The 17,949-nt window shown below is 35.9% G+C and overlaps 1 protein-coding gene across 5 annotated transcripts in view; it reads left to right on the top strand.

The window, feature by feature from the left end:
• Nucleotides 1-1,111: 1,111 nt before the first annotated feature.
• CBLN2 (cerebellin 2 precursor) overlaps nucleotides 1,112-17,949 on the top strand; it is a 101,292-nt gene continuing 84,454 nt past the window's right edge. For 3 of the 5 annotated variants that reach the window (XR_008495514.2, XR_010124199.1, XR_010124202.1), the window contains exon 1: nucleotides 1,112-1,224. The gene's annotated coding sequence lies outside the window, so the exon portion shown is untranslated. The remainder of the gene's footprint in view (nucleotides 1,225-17,949) is intronic. The other 2 variants (XR_010124201.1, XR_010124200.1) reach the window with 1 other exon arrangement.

Genomic DNA, 17,949 nt, shown 5'->3' with positions numbered 1-17,949 from the left:
GGGTGGATCCTCTACCTCTATCCTAATCCATGAGGTAGCTGACTTTGAACAAAGACACTGCATGATCATGACAGACATAGCTAAAAGTGTCTAGATTGTCTAAAAATAAACAATGAAAGTATATAAATGTCTGATTATTCCAAACTATTTTGTTTTGATTCCATGATTTTGAAATATCAAGTTTCGTGTAGAGTCAGTAAGAGTCTATTCAATGGGTTTCCATCCTGTATGATTAGAATAAAGCCTGACTAGCAACGTCTTACTTGTTGGTAGTCTTCAGCATACTTCATCCGAATATGCCATGCTTGTCGCCTACCCATCTGAAGACATACATTGTTATATACACACGTACACACACGTGAACAATATAAACTAAAGATTACAAAAGCACTCATTTGGGCCCAAAGTAGTATTTTTCTAATTAAAACCACTCCGCCTTAAGAAAAATTTGCAAATTCATGATTTGCATACCAGGATTCATTCCTGAAAGCTTTAATTGCTTAAAACTAATTTCTTGAGTACTCATTTCTGCAAAAACAAAAAAAGGAGCTTGCCTGCCTGAAACTGAACCTTCAAAATAAGATGAGGTCTCTGGAAATTCTTGCAGTCTGATCTGAGAGCTTGGCCTTTTTCTAAGTGGTCTGATAATGTGGTGTCAACACACAGGAGACTCGATCTAGCCAGGAAGCATCCATCAGACAGTCTCACATTGGGAAAAGTTGTCTGTTCTCTCTCAAATTCTCAAAATACTACTGGATTTTGTTTCTGGCTCACAATACTGCTTGCTTTTGGGTAGCGTAATATCCCGTTGCCAAATATTACACTGGCAACTCTACTGATAGCAGTGGATGTGACTTTGACAGAGAAACTGCCCAGGATGTTCTGTTGTAGCGTGAGGAGCTATGTGGCATATGTCATTTGAAAAAAAGCACTGCTTGAACAACATATTTCATAACTGTTTTTCCCTTGGCAAGTCTAAAATAGATATGTGGGAAATAGCAGATGAATCACGGGCAGCTTGAAATTTAGTCATAAGCATAAATGTTCTAAGAGTGTACAACAGGACTTTGTGTCTGTCAGTGAGGATAACAAGTCTGTCATTGGATAGATCCTAAGTGAAATTAGATATAAAAGAGAAATGAATTGAATTTACTGGACAACATTCTTCAGATCTGCCGGGACATATTTTCATTTTCTGTGAGTACTGGAATGGATTGGGACAAGGTACGTGTTAAAACTTTAGGCTAGACAGAACGTGAGCATTTTATCCTAGCAAAGGTCAGCTCCCAAAGACTGTGGAATGAACAACAAGGAGATGTGATAAATAATTAAGGACTAAATGTAATGCAAAGTACTTACTTCTGCTTTCTTAATAACAAGTATTCCTTTAGAACTTACTGGAAGCCACAGGCTCTTTTGCAAACCAATTATTTCAGTGGGCGTTTCATTTTCTTACATGTACGATACATTATGCAGGTAGAAATAGCAGGGCCCTCACTCTAAACTTGCGATTTCCACAACCCCTCCAAGCTTTCCTACCACAGTCTTGGGATGCTCACTTCCTTGGTGTTCACATTCTGCTCCGTCGTATCCTTCAAGTCTCGTCTCAGCGGCTGGCTCCTCATCAGAGCTCCGCTGTCTTCTTCAGCGCCTGCCAGTGAATCTGCCTCCTTGCCCCGTTGATTGTTTCCATTATTCATACCATATACTACTCTTGGAAATTATCTTTTTTATGGCTTTAGTTTCTGCTTACTGCTTTTCTCCCCTATTTCTCTCAGGGAATGAAAGATCCAGGAGAGGTGGGATGGGGGTTCCCCTGTCAATCTCTGGGTAATCGTGGTGCCTGTCAATGGTAGACACTGAATACATATGTTTTGATTTCACTGAATGAAGTCTTTACTTATCAGGTACCAGTTTCCCTCCAGGGGAAAATAGCACGTAACTCGGGCACTCACAGAGCCACAGTGATTGTGTTGACAAGAAAAGTCTTCCTGTCACAGTAGCTGTTCATTCACATGTGACATGGAGCACACTGCTGTCGCTTTCTATTCACGCCTGCATCTGTGCCCAGAAAAACCACCAGCTGCTGGGGTGTCAGGGCTGTGGCTCTGCTCAGAAAATGTAATCAGAGTCTTAGAGGCTTGCATTTGCTGTCACCAAGTTGACTGCTTAACAATCTGATTCTTTGCAATTCATTCTTCAGGGACTGGTCACTGGTAACCAGTTTATACCATGTAGATATGTACAAGGGCCATTTTTTACTTGTTCTGTGGCACAATCGCCCAACTTTGAGCTGTCTGCAAGTATATAAACTCATCAAAAATAATTTTTGTCTTTAATAAAATAGAAACATATGTGGAAAATACAATACAATTGTTTCTCAGAGTTGCTAAGTTTCAAAATTCATATAAGAGGAAAATAAAATTCCCCTTGCTTTCCATTCCCTACCTCATTGCTGCGTCAGCTGTTTTCTCATTGCAACTGGGTTTTTTTTGCAGTTTTGTTTTTAATAAACACTGATTATGATCATGATTACTTGCCTAAATGGGATAAACATTTAAGTTTTTTTTCATGTGTATTGAGCTTCTGCATGACTGAAACTGAAGTTTAAATGTGAAAATCCAAGGCCAATTTTGTTGTCAATAGTAAGAATGACAAGAGCTATAAAATTTCAAGTCATGAATGTTTCATACCAGGGTGTTACAAATGTATCTTTACTCCTTACAACAACCATGCCAAGTAGAAACAATTTTCATTCTACATGTGAGAAACCCAGACTCACGGTAGGACTGTGCCATGGAATTTCTTCTAAATTGGTTTCATTGTATATAGTTTCTCAATCTAAATATAAAGCCAGAGTTGGGTGTTATCTATTGCTTTTGAAGGGAATGAGAAGATAAGCTACCAAAAAATTTTACATGTACCACAGGGAACAGGAGACTTCTAGGGGAGGGTCATTGCCATGTGCATATCCACGTATTGTGGATGCTTAGAAAATATTTGTGCCCAGCTAGTGAAATGACCCAACTTTGATGAAGATACAACCATCCCTCACCCTGGACGCTTTTCATGCAGGGAAAGGTGCCCAGACCACTCTGCCATAAAGAACAGAATCATCTGTTTGGCACTTAATAATTAATTTCGTTTATCATTTTATTGGCTGTGTTTCGTTAACTTACTGTGTTGTGACTTGCTAAATAGTCAGTTGTGCTGTGTTGTATAAGGTGTACTGAGTGAAGAAAATAGATGCTTGCTTATGTAAAAATACAATTAAATAAAAATGTGAGGTCATTTTCAAGACCTATGTAACTAGTATTTGAATATTTTCAGTAAAGTGTTATTTAGATAATGTTCCATTTTATAAAGAAAATTAAATTTGAATTTGGATAATGTAAATGTCCAAAGATTAACACTATAAATATCACCGGGTATTTTTGACATAGATCATTTATTTGGAAATTTCTAAAATGAAGAAAAGGGTGATTTTTCTTTTTAACCGTGAACATCAAACTTTAAAAATAAATAAATTTGATTCAGGGTAAATTGATGTATCTCCCTCTATATTTATACCTTAAAAGAATTTGCAGGTAGGCAGATGTTGCAATCCTTTATAGAAACATTTATACTGTTTTTTATTTTTACTTCCCCAATGATGTGCATGAAGATAATTACATATGATCCCTAACACTTTATTTACTAATATGGCGGAATTAAGTATGGTTTGATAATTTGTTTCTTTTAAATGATAATCTAATGGATTCATTTTTCAATAAGGTATTTCCATCAAATCTAGTTGGACTTTTGAAGATAGATAAATATCTGAGTCTCTCTTGAATTTTGAATAATTTTGGTGTTTTTGAACTCTTGAAATATTTTACTTGATTTTAAAATAATATTTTTTTCATAAAAATGATGTTTTTCTTAAAAGGTTAATGTTTTTTCTAAAAATGTCTGCTCCACAGTCTTTTATAAAACATTGTTATAAATCAGTTGACCTAAGGAAATAAGATAAAATACGAATATGGAACAGAAAGCCATAATGTGCTGAAGTCGTAGATTTACAACTTTACTTTGAAAGGCATTCTTCATAGCACTTAACACCGCGTAACATTCATTCTTGTGCTTGTTAACTCTAGCCTCCATCCTATAGAATATAAGAAAATAAAAACAAATTTTTGTGTGTTTTGTTCCATTTTGCATTCATCACTTTGAACAATTAGAACATTTTAGATGCTCAGTAAATTGTCAAAAAAAAATTTGTTGACCAAAGTTAGGGACCTTACCTTGCTTTTCAAATACGAACAGTGAATAAACTGCATTAGAGCGGTTGAAGCTGATTTTGTTTTGAGACTGAAATTAATGCTACTTGAGTCCAGTACTGAAGCAGCTTATTTAACTAATTTAATATTAATTGAGCTCAATTGAGTGTTTAACAATTTTCCAAGTGGGAACTCTGTGCAGAAAAATATGAGTAAAGGCATTGCTCAGACAACCCATGCCCTCAGAAAAGCACTAACACTAACAAATATAAGCCGTGGAAGAAATGGCGGAAAAGGAAGGAAACATGTCTTTGGTCAATTTGATCAAAGAAGAGTGAGTTCATCTAGAAAACAAAAACTGCGTGGTTCATTTTGCCTGTTTGACTGCATTGGATTTTCCAAATCTCCAAAAGCAAACAGGCTTGCAGAAGAGAAGTGTTAAAGAAGAGTGTTTATCTGGACAACTTGTCACTCTTCTTATGCTTCGGGACTTGCAAAATCTGTATGAATAAGCTGTAAAATTTTATTTGAGCATCACTAAAGATTATTACTTTGTAGAAATATCTCCTGGCCACAGGAGGCCACTGTGGCTGCAATTATAAATCCCTGACACCAGCCTGCCATGCAGAATAGTGTAACTAATTTTTAATATTAATACCACTTGTCTAACACTTAGCATGTTATATTATAGAATACTTATCTGCATGTCCATCGCGTCCTTTGTATTGTAATTCCCTCAGGCCTTATGTGTTCCTACATTCCCAGGAAAGATACACTTTATATTATAATTTTAATAATTATTAGGATCGTATCCAATTTATCTAGGTCAACTCAGTATCGTATGTATCACATAGATTATTTTATAAGGAATAAACAATATTTAATTGAATTAAATTATATCATTGGCCATAATGGAAAGGTTAGTAAATAGATTGAAAAAGAAAGAAGAAATACTAAATCTCCTTCAACGTATTTGGGTAGATTCATAGGCTCCTACAGTAGTAACTTTCTACAAACTTACTGTTTACAGAACTTCTTAAAAACCCTTGTATATTCTGGAATGATGAACTTAAGGCATCTGTAAAATCAGTTCTAAAATCACAAAGGGATACATTTTGTTTATGTCTAAATCTTTATTGTGCATACCATATAAACATTTCCTTCTTTCAGATTATTAAATTGTTGGTTATTGTTTTAAAAATGAATTTTTAATTTTTTATTTAACATAACTTAAAGAGAAGTTTGTATATTACAATAAAAGAAAATTTCTCTAAAACAGGATTCATGAGTAATTTAGTTTGTCCCCTGTGTGATTGCTCTTTAAGAGTTTTATTTGTATTTTTGAGCAATCTAGATTATTTATTTTACTCTCATCAAGATTCATAAACAGTAGAATTGTTGACTGATTTGATTGCTTTTACAATATTTATTAATCTATGATTTTACAAGAAATGAATTTTGAAGTAAAGAAGAGGTCAGATGTGTGTTTATATATAAAATTCAATTTGCAGTTTAAATCCGCTTAATTAAAATGTTTAAGTACACAAGTTTAGATTATTTGGAAGTGTTCTGTGAAAGCTGAATCAACAAAACAGAGGATAAGGCATGTTTAAAATTGTTATCTTTACACAATAACTGTTCTGATTACTTTTCATTAGTTTATTATAGCAGAATGTTTAGAAATTATTTCAGTTGTGTATTCAGGAAAATACCTTTCTACCTATGCATGTCCTTCTTTGCTCTGTGAGTTCTCCTGCTGCTCCAGCTATTATAGATACAGTAATAAGCTGGTGATGTTTTAAGCTAGCTACTATCCTGTTACTACTGTGTTTTTGTATTCAACTCAAAAGGAGCATTTCTTATAAGTAACAAATGTAGCCGTGTGTTGGGAAAGTGGTGAGTAACACAGGGCTCTGGTCCTAGGAATAGTCATACCACAGTGGAGGAGAAATCCTATAAACGTAGACATGCAACACAATGTGTTAAAAACTACATTAAAGGTATGCCCACAATGTTTTAACAACACAGATGCTGAATGAAGTAAGTCTGCTTTGCAAAATTTGAGCAACTCTTTGTAAAATAGGTTGATTTCAGTAGATGGAGAGAAAAATTCTAAGGAGAGAAAAGGTGATAATGAAATATCAATGACAAAAGTAACAATCGCCGTTGATTTTTTGAATACTTAGTACATACCCGACTTTTTATACTATTACTCAAAATTAGGTAATGAAACCATCAAAGCGACTTTTTCATTTAACAAACAAGGAAATTGAGCTATAGTTACACTAAGTGAATTGTTTAAAATCACATTGCATTCATTTCTTCATTTATTCATTAATTTATTCAAAATTTATGTCAAGCACTGTACTAATTACCAGGGATGTGGGACCTGCCTGCAAGGAGCTTCCTATCCTGTAGATACAGCTACAAAACAGCAGAACCAGCTCTTTGGGGGTTCTCTGGATACCAGTCTGTGGTCTTGATCTGCATGGGCAAAGAGAGTTTGAAGTAAACTAGTGGTCACAAGTGTGACTGAATATGAATACCAGTCTATAAATAATAGTGCCTAGAGGGTAACATTTGAAAGAGATATCTGAGCTAAGTTTATTTCTATCATGTTAATGAGTTTGGACTTCACCTGGTAATCTGATACTGTAAAAAGTCTAAAGCAGGTGTGTGACATTATCAGGTAGAGTCCTAAGAAGACAGTCATGGCCACATTGTACAAGAGTGATTAAATGGAGGAGAGCTGGGAGACAAAGTTTACAGCATGAAGGCAGCAAATGAAAACATAATCACAGATGATTAAGTTATTTATAAAGCATATACATACACCCATCAGTGGAGTTTGAGGTATTTAAACTTGTTCTGTGTTTGGAATGAAAGCTTGCTTGATTTATTTTTGACTTCAATTAAAAAATACTTTTAAATCACTAATTTTTTCCTGGGGCAGTCTTATATATTGAAAACAAACAAACAAGGTAAAACATTACCTTATCAAAAAACAGAGACCTCATTTAAAATTTTCAATCTGTCTTTTATAATTTGTATGAATGATGTTAAACTAGTTACCCTTCAGGGCTTCCCATATTGATTAATTACACACACCTTACATATATAAATATTGAAAATGCTTAACAAAGAGTAAGTAAATTATTATTGTTCTTGATCATTACTATTTTTCAACTATGAAAAATACTAATTTAACTCTTGATTGTTTTCATTTATAATATTAACTAAAAAATAGTTTCTAACTTAGAAATGGATTGAGATGAGAGGATAAGAAAAAAGCAAATAGCCTAAACTAGAGATAAGTCTAATTTTAATTCAAAAAGGCATATTTTAGTACTGTCAAAATCGTCTATCAGATGATGATATTAAATTTCCTGTAAATTACATATGTCAATATTTGTAAGCTACTGATTCAGACTGCATCCCTGCTACATTGTGTAGTGCCTAAATTTGTGCATGTTTGAACTGTATTTCCTGAGTGTATTTCAGATGAATTTTTGCAGCTCTACTGCTAGTGAGGTGTTTTGAGAAAATTTGGTGTAAGGCAGGAGTGTCAAGCTTTATGAGGGTTGGGTTTTGGCAAACAATGGTCCTGAGATTCTAATTCCGTGACTTCTATCCCCAGATTTGCCTAACTCAGTTGAGATGTGACACTGTTATTTTCCATTCCCTGATTCCTTTAGAGATACTGATGTGTGGGAGATAAAGAGTCACCCCGTGTTTTCCAAGCACCCAATTCCAGAAAGTGCTTTGTGGATTTGGAATAGATTTTAAAATGAATAATTGTATTAGTTGAGATTAAGCAAAATAGGGAAAGTTTTTTTTTTTTTTTTAATACACACTAGCCTTTTCCATTTAATAGCTACAGAGCACCTATAGAATCAGGCTTCAATGTTGTAATTTGCGGCCCCAAGAAAGTCAAACTGGGACCATATAATTTGAACCAACAATAGGGATCAAAACAAAGTGAAACAAGCTTTCCCTCTTGTCTTCTTTCCAGAGCTTAACTGCCATAAATAGCACCTGAGTTGATATATTCCCATAAGAAGGCCAGTATAGATTGCTTTAGAACGTTCCCGTTGCTAGGAAACAAAAAATGCCCATTAAAAAAAGAATGGAGCAGTCTCTTTACTAAAAAAGTTTGCGAAGCATCTAATCTCCTTGTTAGTATGTTTGTGTCGCTGAGGCCCTCCACAGGAAAGTGTATTCCACCCATTTTCTTAGAGAGAGAGAGACAAGCATCCTATTATTAGACAGGTAACAATTTTTCTTCGTTACCATAAAGATTTTAGTTTTAAGGCAGAAACAATTTAATAACAGCTCTTACACTTCTGTGCTTGAGAATTCAATAAGGCCTATTTTCACACAGCAGGCATATATGGCTTGTATTAATTTCAGAGTAAGAATGGATACATTATTATGTGTTTGAGTAAAGTAGGGGAAAAAATTGTAGTGCAAGAATGTTGATGTCCTTCAGTTCCACAGGAAGGAAACCAGCAAAGAATTCAACAGATATTAAAATGATTGCAGAGGAAGAAAGAGTTAGTACCTATGAAAGGACATTGGACTACAAATCAAGAGGTTTCATGTTATAATCATATCTGTCAACAGGCTAAGTGTCCTTGTATGTCAGTTAAACGGCTTGGATCTCAATTTTCTTGTCTAAATACAGAAAGCCTCTCTCTCTCTCTCTCTGCATGTGTGTGTGTGTGTGGGGGGGGGGGGGATTGTGAGTGTTGTGAAGGGAGTGTGTGTGTGTGTGTGTTGGAGCAGTAGATATTACCAATTTAATCATCTCTTCTTTCCATAATTATTCATTGACAGTTTATTTCATCACTGTGCTAGAGAGATTAAACAAATCGCTGACTTTAGGAAGTCCACAGTGTAATGACAGAGATAGACAAATAACGTATCAAAAGACAATTATAATGCTAAAAGTAAGAACAGGACTAATCACAATATTTCACTTGGGTTTTCATGCATGAATCCTTTCTATGACCCACTTAAGCTTCCTGTCCACCTTTATACCCCCAGTGCTGCTATCTGGACATCGAATGATAATTCATTTTGTGATATAAAAAGTGATACCATGCTGGTATATAGTCTTCCAGGGGATTGACAGTTTTATGGGCACAAAATCTTAAGCATATGAAGCTAATAGAATTCATACATTTTCAGCTAGTGTAGTCAGATACTTCTACCATATCTAAAATTATATAATGTAAGATTTTGTTTTCCCTTTTTAAGCAATAACAATTTAGCTGTTAATTTTATAACTTCCACTTTGGTATCTTTGGGTTAAGAGACAGGTTGGCTGGTTCAAATGGATTTCCAGTATCTCTGGAATATGAAAAATATAAATATAAAAATTGTGGTATCAGAAATATTTAGAGATCCTTGGAATTGTTTATTTGAAATATTAAGAATAATGAAAATATCTATACAATATTTTTTACATTGTCTTTTCTGTTCTTTAAATAAAGTTACCATCCAGCATTTATGTAATCCTAAGGAAAAAGAAGTCAAGTTACTAGAGAAATATTGCCATCTAGGCTTTCCGAGAGTCCAAACATTATATTTGCAAATAATAAGATGTTTTGAGGGGCCTTCAATTTAAAAGAATTAGCAATAAATCCAGTCAATATAAATCATGAATTCAAAATTAAAGTTAGATTTCTTCTTTTTGCTCTACCCAGCATCTCTGAAATGTTTTCATAAAACACTTGTAATCTGCCTTCTTCTTCTTTCTACCTAGAAGTCACTAGGCTATTGCTTTTTTTTTTTTTTTTTTAATTAATGAACTGCCTTTTTATCATCTTCTTTGTTTTCTTTATCTTAATTCCTTTACTCTTATAAAGGATACTAATACTATACATAAGTTTGGGAGTTTTAGTTTCTAGGACATGCTTTTAAATTTTTGATTGTGTTTGTGTGCTTCTTCAATGTTCTCTCTGGTTTTATAAAGCAAACCAAGTAGAACAATTATCTTGCACTTCAAATTCTGCTACGTTGTTAGTGTAGTTGAAACACTTAAGCACTTGTTTTTTATTAATCAATAACAAAAATGGATTTCATTATTCTTAAAAGAAGACCAGTGGACTCTAAATTTCTACCTGTAAATACAGCAGATGGTTGGGAAGTCCTCGCTTCTTTGTCTGGGACTGGAACAGCTTAGTTTAGTAAGGTAAATGAGGTCATTTTGTTTGGTCTACAAGGGCATATTTAATAGGGTCAAGGTCATAGATTCCATTCCACTTCAATTAGCTTTGCCCCTTTTCATTTCCATGGGCTGAATTTCTAAGTACAGATATCCATCCAACAAATAAATCTATGCACAGGCCAAAGGGGAAATAATGAGAATATGGAGAGGGATCCGTAAAAACTTGTCACAACTTAAGAAAAACAAAAACAGCTTATAAGCCAGCAGCTAGGAAATGATTGAATAGTGGCAAACTGACTGATTCCTAATGCCAAGAGGATATTTGAAGATGATGCATAAGTGCCTTCAAAAGTCAAACATTTGTCCATAAATGTAGAAGACTGTAGGGGACGAAGAAATGTGTGAAACAGTTCCCCCTTCAATGAAGGACTGTGGTCTGAGATGATTCAAATGCTGTTGACATGTCCCTTCGGCTCTCAGCCCTTTCAGAGACTGCCTCACCCCTTTCTCTTGCGGGAGCAGCCCAAATCCATTACCTGATTACTGTGAGGCGGGAAGGAGTATAAAGGCCAGGCCATCTCCGTCCAATGCTGGACAATTCAGACAGGCCAGTCTAGCCCTTGAGCTCCCTGAGAGGTCAGCTGGGGCTGTGATTGGTCCTGAATGACAGCTCAGTTTCTCCCTCTGTCAGTTTTTTTGTCCTTCCCATCCTTCCCACACATATGGATCCCAAGAGCCCTCCTTAATAAACATCCTATGTACTAAACTCCAGTGCAGAGCCTGCCTCCTGGAAAACCTGACTGTTGCAAATAGTTTTTCAGTTTCTATTTAATGTCAGAACTGGCTCCATAATTTGCAAGTTCCAATGCAAAATGAACACACAGGGGATCTCTTAAAAATTTGTAAGACTCTAGATGGTGATGCAGAACATTAAACCAAGTGTGGAGTCTTCTACAGGCAGGACCAATATGATGAGACTGATTGCATGCCCACCAAGGCAGCCCTATTGAGGTAGAAATCACTGTTGTCATCAAGAATTCAGAGACTATATAATCATATTTCTGATGATTTACCACAGGAGATAATACAAAGACATAAGAAAATGCAAAGAATGGGACAGTTTTAGAGCCATGCAAATAAATTCCTGGTAATAAAATTTGGCCATAGGCATTCTATTAAACACATTGACAAGAAACATAATTTTGTAAATTACTGCATGAAATAGAACAACAATATCTGAAGCTATAAATATAAGAAATAGAACAAATTTTATTTAAAATTTTGAACTTTTAACACTTGTAGCACAAAAGACAGTGAAATTACTTAAAATTTTAGAAAGGCTCTGATCTTATGTGAGCTAATGTCATGATTAGTAATATGTGCAATCACCATTCAAAAGGTTTTAGGATCGTGCTTGCGCATATTTTGATCACTCCCTCTTAATCTATTCTCTTGCTATAAATACAGTGTCCTCAAAGTATCTGCCCCTCGGCCTCATGGCCCATATAATTGTTACAAATAATTACTGGGATTTGGTGAAGCACAACCAACTGTGGTGATCAAGATGCCGGTATTCAAAGCAGTAGACAGTATTCAAAGCAAGCAGGGCTCCCCATTCAAAGAGTATTTGAGCAACGCATAGTCCTATTAGGGCCTGCCATGCAGCAACATCTTCTTACACAAATTATTATTATTATATTACTAACAAAAATAGCAACGCAATTATGAAGCCTTCATATAGATATCAAATGTTTCCTGACACATTTCCTTTTTAAAGAAACTCCTCGAATAACATATGTTCTGTACTGTGTGCTATGCTACATTTGCTGAAGAAAAGCAAACAGTCAAAATAGCATCCCGAATATATTTATTTATCCATTCTGCTATTGATTGCCATTTGGGTAAATTTTAGTTTGTGTCTATTAGTGATCCAATGCATATTTCTCCACTTGAATATTCAATGAATATGCAATAGATACTCATTTTTTTTAATATTCTGTGTTTTTACACATGGAGTATCACACAACAGTAAAAATAAATCAACTCCAACTGCCTGACACGATATGGATGTCTCACAAAAATAATGTTGAGTGGGAAAGGCAACATGAAAGAGTACACGCTGCATGTGTCCATTTATATAAAGTTCAAACACGGGCAAACAAACCTGCAGCATTAGCAGCCAAAATATTGAAATGAGGTGAAAAATCCTTGGGTTCGGTTTGGATCACTCAAAAAGAGAGGCTGAGCAGAAGGTTAGATGAAAGCCACAATTCAGTTTCAAGACTTTCTGCCTGAGCTAGTGGTCATCAAATCAGAGAATCACCATTTGTTGTTTTGTCTTCCTTTTGGCTCCTTCTGGGTCATGAAATGGACTTCTTTTTGTTGTTGTTTTTCTTTTTTTGAGGCAGAGTCTCGCTCTGTCGCCAAGGCTGGAGTGCAGTGGTGCAATCTCGGCTCACTGCTACTTCTGTCTCCTGGGTTCAAGCAATTCTCCTACCTCAGCCTCCTGAGTAGCTGGGATTACAGGCGCCTGCCACCACACCCAGCTAATTTTTGCATTTTTAGTAGAGACGGGGTTTTACCATGTTGGCCAGGCTGGTCTCGAACTCCTGACCTCAGGTGATCTACCCGCCTCAACTTCCCAAAGTGGACTTCTTTTTTACACATCAAGGATTTGTGACTGTTTTTCAAGTGAGTGTATGGCTAAGGGAATACTTTTCATTGATGTCACCAAAAGAACTCCAAACTAACCTGACTCTTATTTGAAATTCTACTAATACCAATATTGTAAAGAGTCAGATTTTTTATGACATTGTCCCCTACTGATTAAAAAAAAATATTCCCAGGGAAAGTAATAAATTACAACTTCTTCTTTAAGAGAGAGATCATTTCTTATTCTTCTTTGTAAACCCAGTGCCTTGTACCAATTTTTGACAAAAAAATAAAAATGAAAAACGTTTGCTGAACGGGAGATAACCCTTCAGTCATTACATGCTGCCATGAATGAATCCCAGATTCTTTCCTCAGGAATATTTTCTGTTATGGAGACGTTGCTCTAACTGGACCACAAAGCTGGGGAGTGGTGGTCAGCTGGGAAGCTGTGATAAATGACTGGAAATGGACACTGAAAATATGAAAACAAATTGTGCTTTCTGCACAACTTTGCCAAGGAGTAGCCTCAATCACAACACATCCAAAATAGTATAAGAACATCTTCAGCATTTGGTCTAACAGACAAGAGTGTATATATATATATATATATAATATATATATAGAGAGAGTCATATATATATATAGTCATATATATATAGAGTCATATATATATAGTCATATATATATAGTCATATATATATAGAGTCATATATATATAGTCATATATATATAGTCATATATATATATATACTCTTCAGCATTTGGTCTAACAGACAAGAGTGTATATATATCTATATATATAGTAATACTATATATAATAATACTATAATAATATAATCCTATAATAACAATAGAGTAATACTGTATATTTATATATATATAGTATTACTCTTAGACTCATTTACTTACACATTCATTCATTCATGTAACAAATAGTTGCTATGGTGTGTCATGCATTGTGTTGGTGCAACTGATACAAGAATGAACAGAAAAAATATCATGGTTGATGCACTCCTAGAACTTAAAATCTAGGGATAGAGATAAAATTTTAAGAATCACACCAATAACATAAAACTACGAAAGTGGTAAACATTAAGAAGAAACAAGGAGGGTCCCAATTTAGAGAGATGGGGAGGAGGACGGGGAGAAAGGCTTGATTGTTTGTCCTCCTGAGCATCCACAGCCCGAGTTACTCTCAGAGTTAACTGGACAGAGACATGAAACTTAGCCTTAAATACACAAAGTAGTTGTGGCTCAGCCGGCTGCTATTTTTCAGATTCTCAGTGTGCCTCTCACCCCTCTGACATTCGGACTCCTGGGTGTTATTTTCCAGAAGATTTTGAGGTAAGCTCTCTGTATGAGTTAGAAAATACGCTTCCCAAATCACCATATCCTTAACAAAGGGTGGTAAAAACCTATCTGATGATAAGACTTTATGGAAAGAGGCTCACTAAAGCACCTTCACTTACTTGTAATAATTCTAAAGTTGGGAAAACAATTTCGTTTTTTTCTTTACTTTTCCTAAATTTTTTATTTTTTCTAAAGCTGCTTCCAATTATCATTTTCCCCATACATTGGTATAACAGGATTTAATACCAGCCTCTTTTAGTATTTGACAATTTTAAAAAACTTTTTATTAAAGTCTTCTTCTCCCCATATTTAAATAGTATGTAAAGTAAAAAGAAATTGCAAGGTGCATTGAGCACTAATTGTCAGACCAATTATTCAATACACACACACATAATTATGTAAGGAAAACATAAGCTATCTCAGCAAAATTAAGCATTTTTAATTGTTATATGATGTGCCAAAGACAGGAATGAAAAAGATAATTAAGATGATAGGTTTTTGGTTTTCTTTTTGAGACAGTCTTGCTCTGTCACCCAGGATTGAGTGCAGTGGCACAATCTTGACTCACTGCAAATTCTGCCTCCTGGGTTCAAGTAATTATTGTGCCTCAGCCTCCTGAGTAGCTGGGATTATGGGCATGTGCCACCACACCTAGATAATTTTTGTATTTTTAGTAGAGATGGGGTTTTACCATGTTGGCAAAGCTGGTCTTGAACTCCCTACCTCAAGTGATCCGCCCGCCTCGGCTTCCCAAAGTGCTGGCATTACAGGAAGATAGTTTTAATTAGGGTAATTGCAATAGTAAGTGAAACATCTCAAAGAAGAAGGAAAAAACATGAGGTTTTACAAAGGAAAGGTTGTTAAGAGGGAGGGTGGAGATGGGTCTGGAGTATGCAAGGGCAGGATGGTCCTTTGTGGTTAGCCATTTTCCTAAATTTAAAAAAAAAGAGGGGGTTGGATTTCTTAACCCTCATTGATCTCTGAAAGTGCTGGACTTAGACAAATTCAGCATTGTCAGTCCTCCTATGTGTCCACTGTGAGTCACTGAGCAATATTGAGCATGTCATAGACTTCCTGAATGAGACGAAGAGTTTAAGAAATAATCACTGAAAGGCTCTTGTTGAGGATGTTTCTAAAAAATTCAACTGGTTTGCAGAAACCTCTCGTGAAGGTCCCAGGTGACTTTAGCTCCCAGAGAGCAAGTTATTTACATAAAGGAGGGATTCCTGAAATAAAAAGCAGAAGTATTTTTAAGGGCTATACTAAAGATCCAGGAGTTGAACTCCGAGAGCGATCAGTCCAGTGAATTCTAGAAGATTGGTGTAAGCAGATCCCTTGTCATGCTGCAGCACTTCTTGAGTTTCTTGAAGCTCTCAGGCTGGGATGCTGATGCCCTTGGTAATGTTGTTCACAATCCAAGTCCCCTCTCATATGAGGGCATGCATGTCCTGAGCATTTCTTCAAACTACATTAGTAGTTTATAGACAAGCAGCTTGTCCAGGGCGAACTCAGGCCAGTGGTGGTCTGCAGCATGATGAGGTATCTGAGGTTTATACAAAGTCATCAGGCTTCAGCTCTTAGGGCTTCTTCAGATCCAGAGACAGCTTCCAGGCCACAAAGAGACCCAGTAAGGGATCTGGACAGCTCGGTTTTAGTCTTCAGTGACTTCAAATCAAGTACAAATGAGAAAAACTGGAAAAGGTCATTTGGAGGATAGTCACCTGATATTAAAGAAAATACAGAAAAAGGGAGAATTTTATAAGGATTGTCAGTTTGGGAAAGGTAACATGTTCCAGCCCAATTTGCAGTTAAGTACCAACGCTCCTTTTTTCCATAGGGAGGGTAGAAATCAATTAAGTGTTTACCAGGTCATGTGGTTTGGATTTGTGTCCCCGCCCAAGTCTCATGTCAAATTGTAATCTCCAGTGTTGAAGGAGGGGACTCGTGGGAGGTGGTTGGATGATGGGGGTGAATTTCCCCACGATGTTCTCATGATAGTGAGTGAGTTCTCACTAGATGTGGTTGTTTAAAAGTGTGTAGCACCTCCCCCTTTGCTCTCGTCCTCCTGCTCCTGTCATGTAAGATGTGCCTCTGATCATGATTGTAAGTTTCCTGAGGCTTCCCCAGCCATGCCTGTACAGTCTGTGGAACTATGAGTCAGTTCAACCTTTTTCCTTATAAATTACCCAGTCCCAGGTAGTTCTTTATAGCAATGCAGGAACAGACTAATACACCAGGCAAAATAGAGTGTACATATATGTAAGTTATATTTAATTTATAAAGAAGTAGAACATAGCTCAAAGACAATGAGCAGGGATAAAATCTGATAATACGGAGGGGTGTACTGCATGTGATACACGGTTTTCCATTGAGACCTGTCATTTTTCACTACAGCATTTTGATCAAAAGTAACCTCAAAGACAGTGCATTCTTAATCACAAAATAAGGCTGGTCTCTTTAGATTTGGCCTGATTATGTACACAGGTACAGCAAGAATGGTAATTTACCACACAGGCATTCTTATGTTTGCTGTGCTGGAAATTTTTATAAGGGATCTCAGATCGGATATTCGGGAAGCCTGGGAATCTAAGGCAACAATTCAGCACTAGAAATTTGAGCAAATTTCTCTCCTTTCTAGTTTTCAAAATATCCTGATTTCTGGACTTGCCAGTAAGTCACTTTTCTTACTCACTCATAAGGGTGAGAATCTTATAAACTGAGTGCCAGGCCAGGTTTCCAAGAGGGCATTGTAAGCATTGGCCCCATAAAGTCAACCTTAGCTTAAAGTATCTAGTTGCATCTGATTAAATGAGCATCATTCTCAAATATGACATTCCAAGCAAGATCTTGGTTGCATAAGCAATGTTTCTAATTGTGTTCTTTTGACAAGGACATGCAAATAACTATATTATATAATGTGAATGTATGCACAGAACTATATTGCTATGAAAATAAGAACATTCAAGAGGTTCACAATTCTGAGAGTGTTGGGCAAAGAGAAAAATATTTCGTTTAAAAATGTTTCATTTGAGTTTACAAAAGCAAAATCTACTGCATTGTTCTGAGTTACAGATAAGGAGAAAAGTCTTCCTATATATCTATAAAAATAGAAAATTAAAACGCCAATGATACCACAAACAAAACCCACAGCCATCCCTTTTCAGTATCTTAATCCAATGTAATTAATGTGTGTTCCACTCGATCTTGGGTTGACAGTCTCATGAATATGAATCTATCAGTTTCTCAGCTGTTTTCTCAACTGAAAAACTGTTTTTTTCCATCAGTTTTGGAAATCTTGGCTCACTCCACTGGTAGGTTCTCATTTAAGCAATGATACCATTGGAAACCTATGCCCAAACATACATGACATAGTCCTATTTTGCAGGGCTCTGATACAGTCTCCTTAGTTGAGGATGGAAAATTCTGAGCTGTAGTAGATTACCAGAGCTTTCACGGAAGCTTCAGGGTAAAACAAACAATATCTGGAAATGACCAAAGACTTAAAATGGCTGTGGT

This window comes from Pongo pygmaeus, chromosome 17, assembly GCF_028885625.2.
Source record: "Pongo pygmaeus isolate AG05252 chromosome 17, NHGRI_mPonPyg2-v2.0_pri, whole genome shotgun sequence".
Taxonomy (NCBI): Eukaryota; Metazoa; Chordata; class Mammalia; order Primates; family Hominidae; genus Pongo; species Pongo pygmaeus.
This window is presented reverse-complemented; position numbering and strand designations above follow the sequence as displayed.